At 44.3% G+C, this 8,019-nt stretch overlaps 1 protein-coding gene across 1 annotated transcript in view; it reads left to right on the top strand.

The window, feature by feature from the left end:
• Positions 1–1,471: 1,471 nt before the first annotated feature.
• Positions 1,472–8,019, top strand: part of Tmprss5 (transmembrane serine protease 5) — a 37,659-nt gene continuing 31,111 nt past the window's right edge. Inside the window, exon 1 of the mRNA XM_021207453.1 lies at positions 1,472–1,569. The gene's annotated coding sequence lies outside the window, so the exon portion shown is untranslated. The remainder of the gene's footprint in view (positions 1,570–8,019) is intronic.

An 8,019-nucleotide genomic window follows, 5' to 3' on the forward strand; every position in this document is an offset into this window, starting at 1 on the left:
CCCTGTCTCAAAAAAAAACAAAACAACAACAACAAAAAAATCCTTCAAATGTCAAAGGTTCTATATTGCCAGAATCCCTTTGGAATGTTACATGGGTGAAATCTAACACCAGGCTGTGTAGTCTAGTCCTTCAGTTGGTGCACATAGGTGATTTTTCTTTGCCTGTGTATGTGTGCAGTTTGTGTGTGGAGGTCGGAGGCCGCTCCTAGGCTCTCTCCTTTGCTCTCTGCCCTGTGTTTTGAGGCAGAGCTTGCTTGTTTGTCTAGTCGGCTCATTCTGAAGATCCCGACTTGTCGGCTGAGTGCCGTGATTAGGGGCAGGTCACCTCAGTGGCTTGGCATGGCATTTATGTGGGTGGTGCGCATGCATCCTCCTTTCTCCACACTTGGCACAAGTGCTTTACCCGTGGAGCAATCTCCCCAGACCCAACACAGGTTTTCAGCTTAACTTTGTGTTGAGTTTTTAAAAAATTATTCATTATGTATTCTTTTTTTTTTTTTTTTTTAAATATAGGAGTGCTCTGTCTGTGTAAGCACCTACATGCCAGAAGAGGGCATCAGATTTCTCTATAGATGATCATGAGCCACCATGTGGTTGCTGGAAATCGAACTCAGGAACTCTGGAAGAGCAGCCAGTGTTCTTAACTGCTGAGCCATCTCTCCAGCCCTCAGCCCAGCTTTGTGTGTTGAGATCTTGGTGATCGTTGGTGGTGCATCCCACGATACATTATCCCAGCGAGTGCTCTGGTTTGTGTCCGTCCTGTCCCTTGCAAAATGGAAGCCAGGCAGGCTTAGCTTCATGTGCTTCCAGGCAGGGACTCTCTGAGGGGTTGCAGTATGCCAGCCTGCAGCTTCGGTCTGCCATGTCCCAATCCCTGGCCTCCAGGAAACCTGGTTTCCTCCAGTCTTTCGTAGTCTCTGTCTTTACCCTTTCCTTCTTAGTTCTGATTCATTCCTTTTAATCAAATCATTCTGTTTGCTTAGTCCTTCTGATCATAGAGCTAAAACTTAAAAAAAAAAAAAAGTATTTTCTTCAGCATTCATTTCTTCAGCATTCATTTGAGCTAACGACAATCTGTACTGTGCATGGTCTCCTATGAGAGGAGAGAGAGTGGTCTGAGCCAGCTGTGGTAGTTTGTTGTTAGTTGTGTTTGAGAACAAAGAAGTGGGCTTATTTAAGAGAGAAGAAGAAAGGGGCTGTTTGCACAGGTGGGGAAAGTACTGTCGCTGAGAATTCACAATTTGAGGTGGCATTCTTTTCTCAGTAATTGAAAGAATGAGCTAAGGGAGGGAGCTGAAATCGATACATTGCAGGACCATTACAGAACATTTGTTCATGCAGGACCATGACAGAACAGATTGCTTTTGCTCATAGAGGCTGTTCCTGTTGTTTGACAGAGACAACAGTTTGGAGGACCCAGTCTCCTCATTCCTTTCTCAGTTAAATATAAAACCTCATCTGTAGTTTCTGGGTTGCATAAGCTGAGCCTTGGGGGACGACTTCCCCCGAAGTGAGCAGTCTGTAAGCCAGGACAGTGCAGGCACTCAGCCGCACTGGCCAGTGACATTGGTAGGTGTTTCTAGTTTGCTTAGAGATGAATCATCTGATTGGACACATGGGAACTCTGGTCTAGGGGCTCATACTCAGTCTTGGAAGATACGTGTTGGGATTGGGAATATCACTTGGCCTGGGTGGAGAAACTCTTAGAGAGTGTATCCATTGGGGCAGTAAGGGGGCTGAGAAGCATTCGTTGAGAGGATCTGTGTCCAACCAAGTGGAAAGACCCTGTTTTTTAAGAACAACAGACCTTGAGAAATGAAATCCTTGAAAGATTTCCCCAAATCATCACAAACAGGAAGTTGTTCAAAAGGTAAGTGCAAATAGCCTAAATCAGTGAGCTGGTTCCACAGATCCTGGATTCTAGCTGAACCGGCGGTCTCTGAAATGGAGACCCTCCAGATGGCACTGTTTCCTCAGGCCTGAACATCACAAGGCTCCCAGTGAAGTGGGGAAAGGGAAGCTAATGAACTGTCTGCTTTCTCCTGAAGTAACATTTTGGCCTTGGTCAGCTCTAGAAAGGTCATCTAGACTCTGAACAGCACTTACACTATAAATTATTAGCTCATTTGTGAGTAAATCAAACAGATTTTGGTTACTGATATTATTGAAGATGATATCTATAATTCCCTTCCCATGCTTGCAAATACTTACTAATTGAGGATTTTTTTTTTTAGGATGGGTATTCTATTTTGGAGTTCCCAAGTTTTTCCCCTGCCTTTGGAAGTACTGAAACACACACAAATACAAAATACTTTTGTGATCATAAAAATAATCTGAAATATATAGTTTGTCTAAGCTGTATGGTTGACTTTGTGCCATGGATAAATGAAAGTGTGCATAGGGGTGCCCGGAGGTAGCTGGAAACCTGGGGAGGAAGTCTGCTGTACATTGGTGCAAAGTTATGTGATTTCTGCCTTGGCTTTTTCCCAATCACCAATCTGGTTGTGAATATTTGTTGCCATTTTGTCCAAATATTTAAAATTAAAAAAAAAGATAAAGCCCTAGTTTTGAGGAAATTTAGGATTATGATTTGGATCAATTCTTTTACTGGGAGAAGTTTGGTTATGAATTTCGTGAAATCACAAGTTAGGATAATCAGAAATCACACTGGCTATCTGTAATCACGTTCTGAAGTCTACCTAGCGTAGGAAAAGAGCAGTAACTGATGCATTTCTGAGCATTTCACTCCTTCAGAAATCAGGCATCCTAGTTTGTTTAGGGCAAGAGTGGGTAGTAAGGTCTTTGCTACACCCACTATTGAAGAGATTGGCACCAAAGCTAGTGGCATGTACTTTTGCACACGATGGACCCAACTTTTTGTGTTTACTAGGTAGCAGATATTGTAAGTGCCACACAAAACTCCAGAACAAAACTGTCCTGCCCTCTGGTAATTCAAATTCTGGAAAAGATAGAAGTAAATCAGGATGCTTAAAGAAGGTGTTGCAGGAGATGCCAGTGCCAATGCGTGCAGGACCGTAAGGGTCAGTCTTGCTCTACACTGGATGCTTAAAGATGGTACTGCAGAAGCCAATGCCAATGCATGCAGGACCGTGAGGGCCAGTCTCAGTTCTACACTGGATGCTTAAAGATGGTGCTGCAGAAGCCAATGCCAATGCATGCAGGACCGTGAGGGCCAGTCTCAGTTCTACAGTGGATAGAGATTCTGCCCTGCCTTGGAGGTAACTGAGCCCGGTGCATATTTAGGTGCTGCTACTGAGAGGGGAAGAACTCAGGACAGCAGAGAAGGAACAGTAGGGTGGACAGAGGTAGCAGAAGATGGACAAGATGGGTATAGAGGGCCATTGGCCATTGTAGGCATTTGAATGGTTTTCTTTTTTAGTCTCATGTCTAATGGCTTCCAAGAAACTTAAAGAAATACACTAAAAATATCATGATGAACCTCTGTTCGTCAGTCACCTAACTTCAACAGTTACCTCATGCCCAGCCCTCTGCCATCTGTAATGTTCCTTTCTTCCTCTACCCTTGCAAACACTGGAACACAGAAGCAAATGCCACAGGGCTCATTCCATCTGCAAGTTTTGTTTCCTGTGAGGCTTTCTCATTTTGCTCACCACAGTCCCTGTGACTGCCCGTACCCTCTTTCCTCAAGTTTTCCTGGCTCTCTCTCTGTCTACCTCACTTCACCCTGGCTGTTAACCCTGAAAGCACTTGACATCTGGCTCTCACCCTGGCTTCTTTAGCTGTTTACTTCAGCTAAACTAATCCCATGGTTTCAGAAAAGAAGAAAAGAGTGACTGGTGAAATGGCTCAGCAGGTAAGAGCACTGACTGCTCTTCCTAAGGTCCTGAGTTCAAATCCCACCAACCACATGGTGGCTCACAACCACCCGTAATGAGATCTGATGCCCTCTTCTGGTGTGTCTGAAGTCAGCTACAGTGTACTTATGTATAATAATAAAATCTTTGGGCCTGAATGAGTGGAGTTGACCAGAGTGAGCAGGGCTGACTGGAGCGAGCAGAGGTCCTAAAAATTCAATTCCCAACAACCACATGAAGGCTCACAACCATCTGTACAGCTACTGTACTCACATACATAAATCTTTAGAAAAGGAAAGAAAAACAGTCTTACTGAGTTACAGGTGAGAACTTGTCTTTGAAACACAGACTTCACTGGGATACCCAGAAAACATGGCTGCCCAGCCATGACAGTGCTTCTGGAATCTGGTATTTGATTTAAGACGAAGCAATGGCGTTCCAAAAGTGGGTCTGGATGGCACATTGGCAAAAGGAGTGCCCCTACTTAGTTCCAGTTTCCCCTTCCGTCCTCTGCTTTATGAAAGTTGCTTTGAATGCTTACTGGCATTTTTCATTGGCAGGGAAGCCTTGATTACAGTGCTGTATATTAACAATATGGATAACATCAAATATGTCACTGACTTTGTTACAAATTGCATTTTATTACCATTCCATTGCTTAGTATAGTCTCTTTAGACTACTATATCCGTATCTGTATTGTTTAAAAGATGAGAGCTGGGTGGTGGTGGTGCACGCCTTTAATCCCAACATCCCAGAAGCAGAGGCAGGCAGATTTCTGAATTTGGGGCTAGCCTAGTCTACAGAGTGAGTTCCAAGACAGCAAGGGCTACACAGAGGGACCCTGTCTCCAAAAAACCAAAAACAAATAGTCAAACAAAAAGCTTAGAACCTGTGCTTACTGTGTTTTGAGACTGGGTCTCATTGTCTAAGCCTAGCTGGCCTAGAACTCACAGATGCCCTGGCTTTGCCTTCATATGCCACCACACCTGGCACCAACTACTTTGTAATCTGCTCTTTTATAAAATTGACTTCAATTGCCTTGGACTGAAGTCATAGTACATCTTTTATCAAACTCTGAAAATTAGGGCACTCACTCATCTCAAGGACTATGTAATGGTTTTTGGATTACATCTGCAGCTTCTGTTATTTGTAAGTCCCAGGAGATAAAATTCACTTGGGTCTAGAATCATGAACTCATTTAAAACTCAAGTTTCCTTTTCCTATCTTTTCAACGATCTTAGACTTTGTATTCCTTTTAACCGCGTTTGTTCTGTCATTTCCAGGTTGAAGATAATTCTCTTTGATAGGGAATGTGGAAGCAAAATAGTAGCTGAATTGCCAATGCCTGATATTTTAAAAATATCACATCAACTCTACGCATAGCCGGGACCTGTTTCTTCTTCTTTCACTGATCTTTAACATACATCCCCTTAATAGAAATAGTTTTTAAAGTAATAAGCTTGGGCATAGTCTAGACTTTTATCCTCCCAGTGCTGGTTTTTACATGTCCGAGGCCACTCTTACGATTTTTGCATACTAATGGCCTTTTGTAGAATTCACTGTTGGCTCCCATCTGCAACAACACTACTATTTTTACTATATTATGTTTTGTAAGGTCAGGTGTTTCCTTTTCCTTGGTCTTTTAAAAACAGAGCCTTGCTATGTAGCTCAGGCTGGCCTCAGTCTTGTGTCAATGCTCCTGCCTCAGACTCCCAAGTGATGGGGTATAAGCATATGCTACTGTGTTCAGCTTTGTCAGGGTAGCTTAGATGGAATAGGAAGGTAATGAAAACAACTGATTTGCCGTGTTTCTCTGTAAATAGGGCTGTGTTATATGACTTGGGTTTTACAGTTAGTGCCCCCCCCCCAGTTATTTGTTGTTGTTGTTGTTATTTTAAGGAATAAGCATTTTATTTTAAATAAGGCAAAAACATTGCAAAGTTATTAGCAGGGTTTTGGTAGCATCCATGTGGTCATGTCAGAGTGAGCAGGTGGGTAATGGGAGGTAGGGCCATGCAGCAGTGAGCACCCTTCTCCTTGGGCCTGGTCTGGCAGGACAAATGAAGGAGAGTGATTTCTGTCTGAGCCAAGTAGCAAAGTGGGATAAGTTCAGCGTGGCAGACAGGACCCAGAGCAGAAGCATCCATGTGGTGAACAAAATCCCATGGTGACAAAATCCCATAGTGGGGAGGCTGCGTTGGCCTCGGAACATTTGATAGTTAATTTACAAAAAGGACTAATGCATCCGAATTTGCAGTGGACCCTGAACCTGCATGCTAAAGGATCATGGGAGATCCAGATCTGCATGAGTAAAGACTGTATTCATTAGTCCTAAGAACATCCCTGTGAGGTAGCTATTGCCAATTATGTCTTACTGATGAGAGTCCATAGCACAGAGAGGTAGAGTGTTTTGATGGAAGACTCACAGAAGGCCATTTGATATCAAGTTCCCAATCCAGACATGTTTGCTTCTATAACTGATGCTTGTGGTGGTGGTGGTGTTCTGGAAGAGTCTGCCTCACAAAGAGGTCTTCTCTCCTTTTCATGTCTCCAGATATATGAGCTTAATAGGCTTAATAATTAAATAGTAATGGAATACCACAGACTGGACAACTTAAAAACAGAAAAGGAAATGAAAGCTGGGGTGACTTGCACAAATTTTTAATCCACTACTTGGGAGACAGAGGCAGGCATCTTCATGCAAGTTCCAGGACAACCAAGTCTACATAGTGAGACTCTTGTCTCAAACACACACACACACACACACACACACACACACACACACACACTCCACTCTACTACCCCCAACCCCTGTTGCAGTAAATCTCCAGCACCAATAAGCCCGTGTAAAAAACACACAACCCAGTTATTATATTTATAAGCTGTATGCCTAGATTGGGCAGATCTACCACTACACTACTCTATTCCCCAACTCTGAGATCCCTTGCTACTTGCAGCTTCTCCAGGCCATGTGGTTCTGCTCCATCTTCCTTCCACCTCTTCCTCCGTCTTCCCTTCCCTTCCTCCACTTTCTAAGACCTCCAGCTCCCACTGCCCAGTCACAGGCTCTCGCCTTTATTTGACCAGTTACAATGCCCATAGTTCCAGAAGCTGCAAGTTCAAAGTTAAGATGTTCACAAGTTTGACTCTTACCAAAGGCTCATAGATGGCCTTGTCCCTGTATCTTCACATAGTCTTCTCTCTCACTGTGTAGGCTTTGCTGGCCTGGACCTTGCACGAAGCTGCCTGACTCTGTCTTCCAAGGACTGGATTAAAAACTTGTGCCATAGTCACCCCACCTGTCCAGATGTCCTGTACTTAGAAGTCTCATTGGCTTAGAGTCCTTTTTCAAAACTTCGATTACTTCTGCAAAGATCTCAGCTCCAAATAAGGTCCCATTTTGAGGGAGTGAGGACTTCCACTACGCCAGGGCAAATGTAGGCAAGGGACTTGGTGAGCATGCCGCGGTTAAGGGGTGGGGGCACAGTTCCGCTCCCAATGCCTCAGATCTGCAGCTCACACTGCCGTGCTTTAGACAGCACTGCTCACGTGCCTCACTTTTCCTACTGCCCCTCATCGCCTGTCCATTGTATTCGATCTGTTAGTGAGCAGCTGTGGCTACCATCACCTTCAAAGCAGGCCTGCTCACTGGAGTGAGCTCCAGGTCAATAGAGCATTCAGCGGACTCTAATTTAATTAGCTGAGTTGCCGGGACAGCTGCTCCATAACCAGACAACAGGGAGCGAGCCTGAAGGAGCGTTTGGGAGTCTCTGTCCTGAGTGTTGTGTATTTTGAAAGTAAAGGGCCTAGATTACAAGGGAAGCCCTGCAGTTTCTGGCTCCTCTCCACACATCAGTTTAGCGCTCTTACATTGCAAAAGGTCTCTAAAACTCCTACACTACAAAGCCTCCATGTTCCGTTGGTTGGGTTTTTCCTCTCAACTGGTTCAGGTGAGCACGACTTCTAAGCCGTTACTTGTCCTAGAGAGAGCTCCCTGGATTTGCACTCAGAACACCAGGCTTCACAGTTACACGTGTCCTTGACTGCTAAGTGTGAACTTGGGCAAATCATTTAGTCTCTGTACTCTCAGTGTGCTCAGCAAATGGAGAAAGAAAGTCTGGCTCTGCTTCCTTCTCAGGACGGCTTAGTGTGTGTGTGTGCGTGTGTGTCTGTGTGTGTGTGT

This window comes from Mus pahari, chromosome 10 (genome assembly GCF_900095145.1).
Source record: "Mus pahari chromosome 10, PAHARI_EIJ_v1.1, whole genome shotgun sequence".
NCBI lineage: Eukaryota > Metazoa > Chordata > Mammalia > Rodentia > Muridae > Mus > Mus pahari.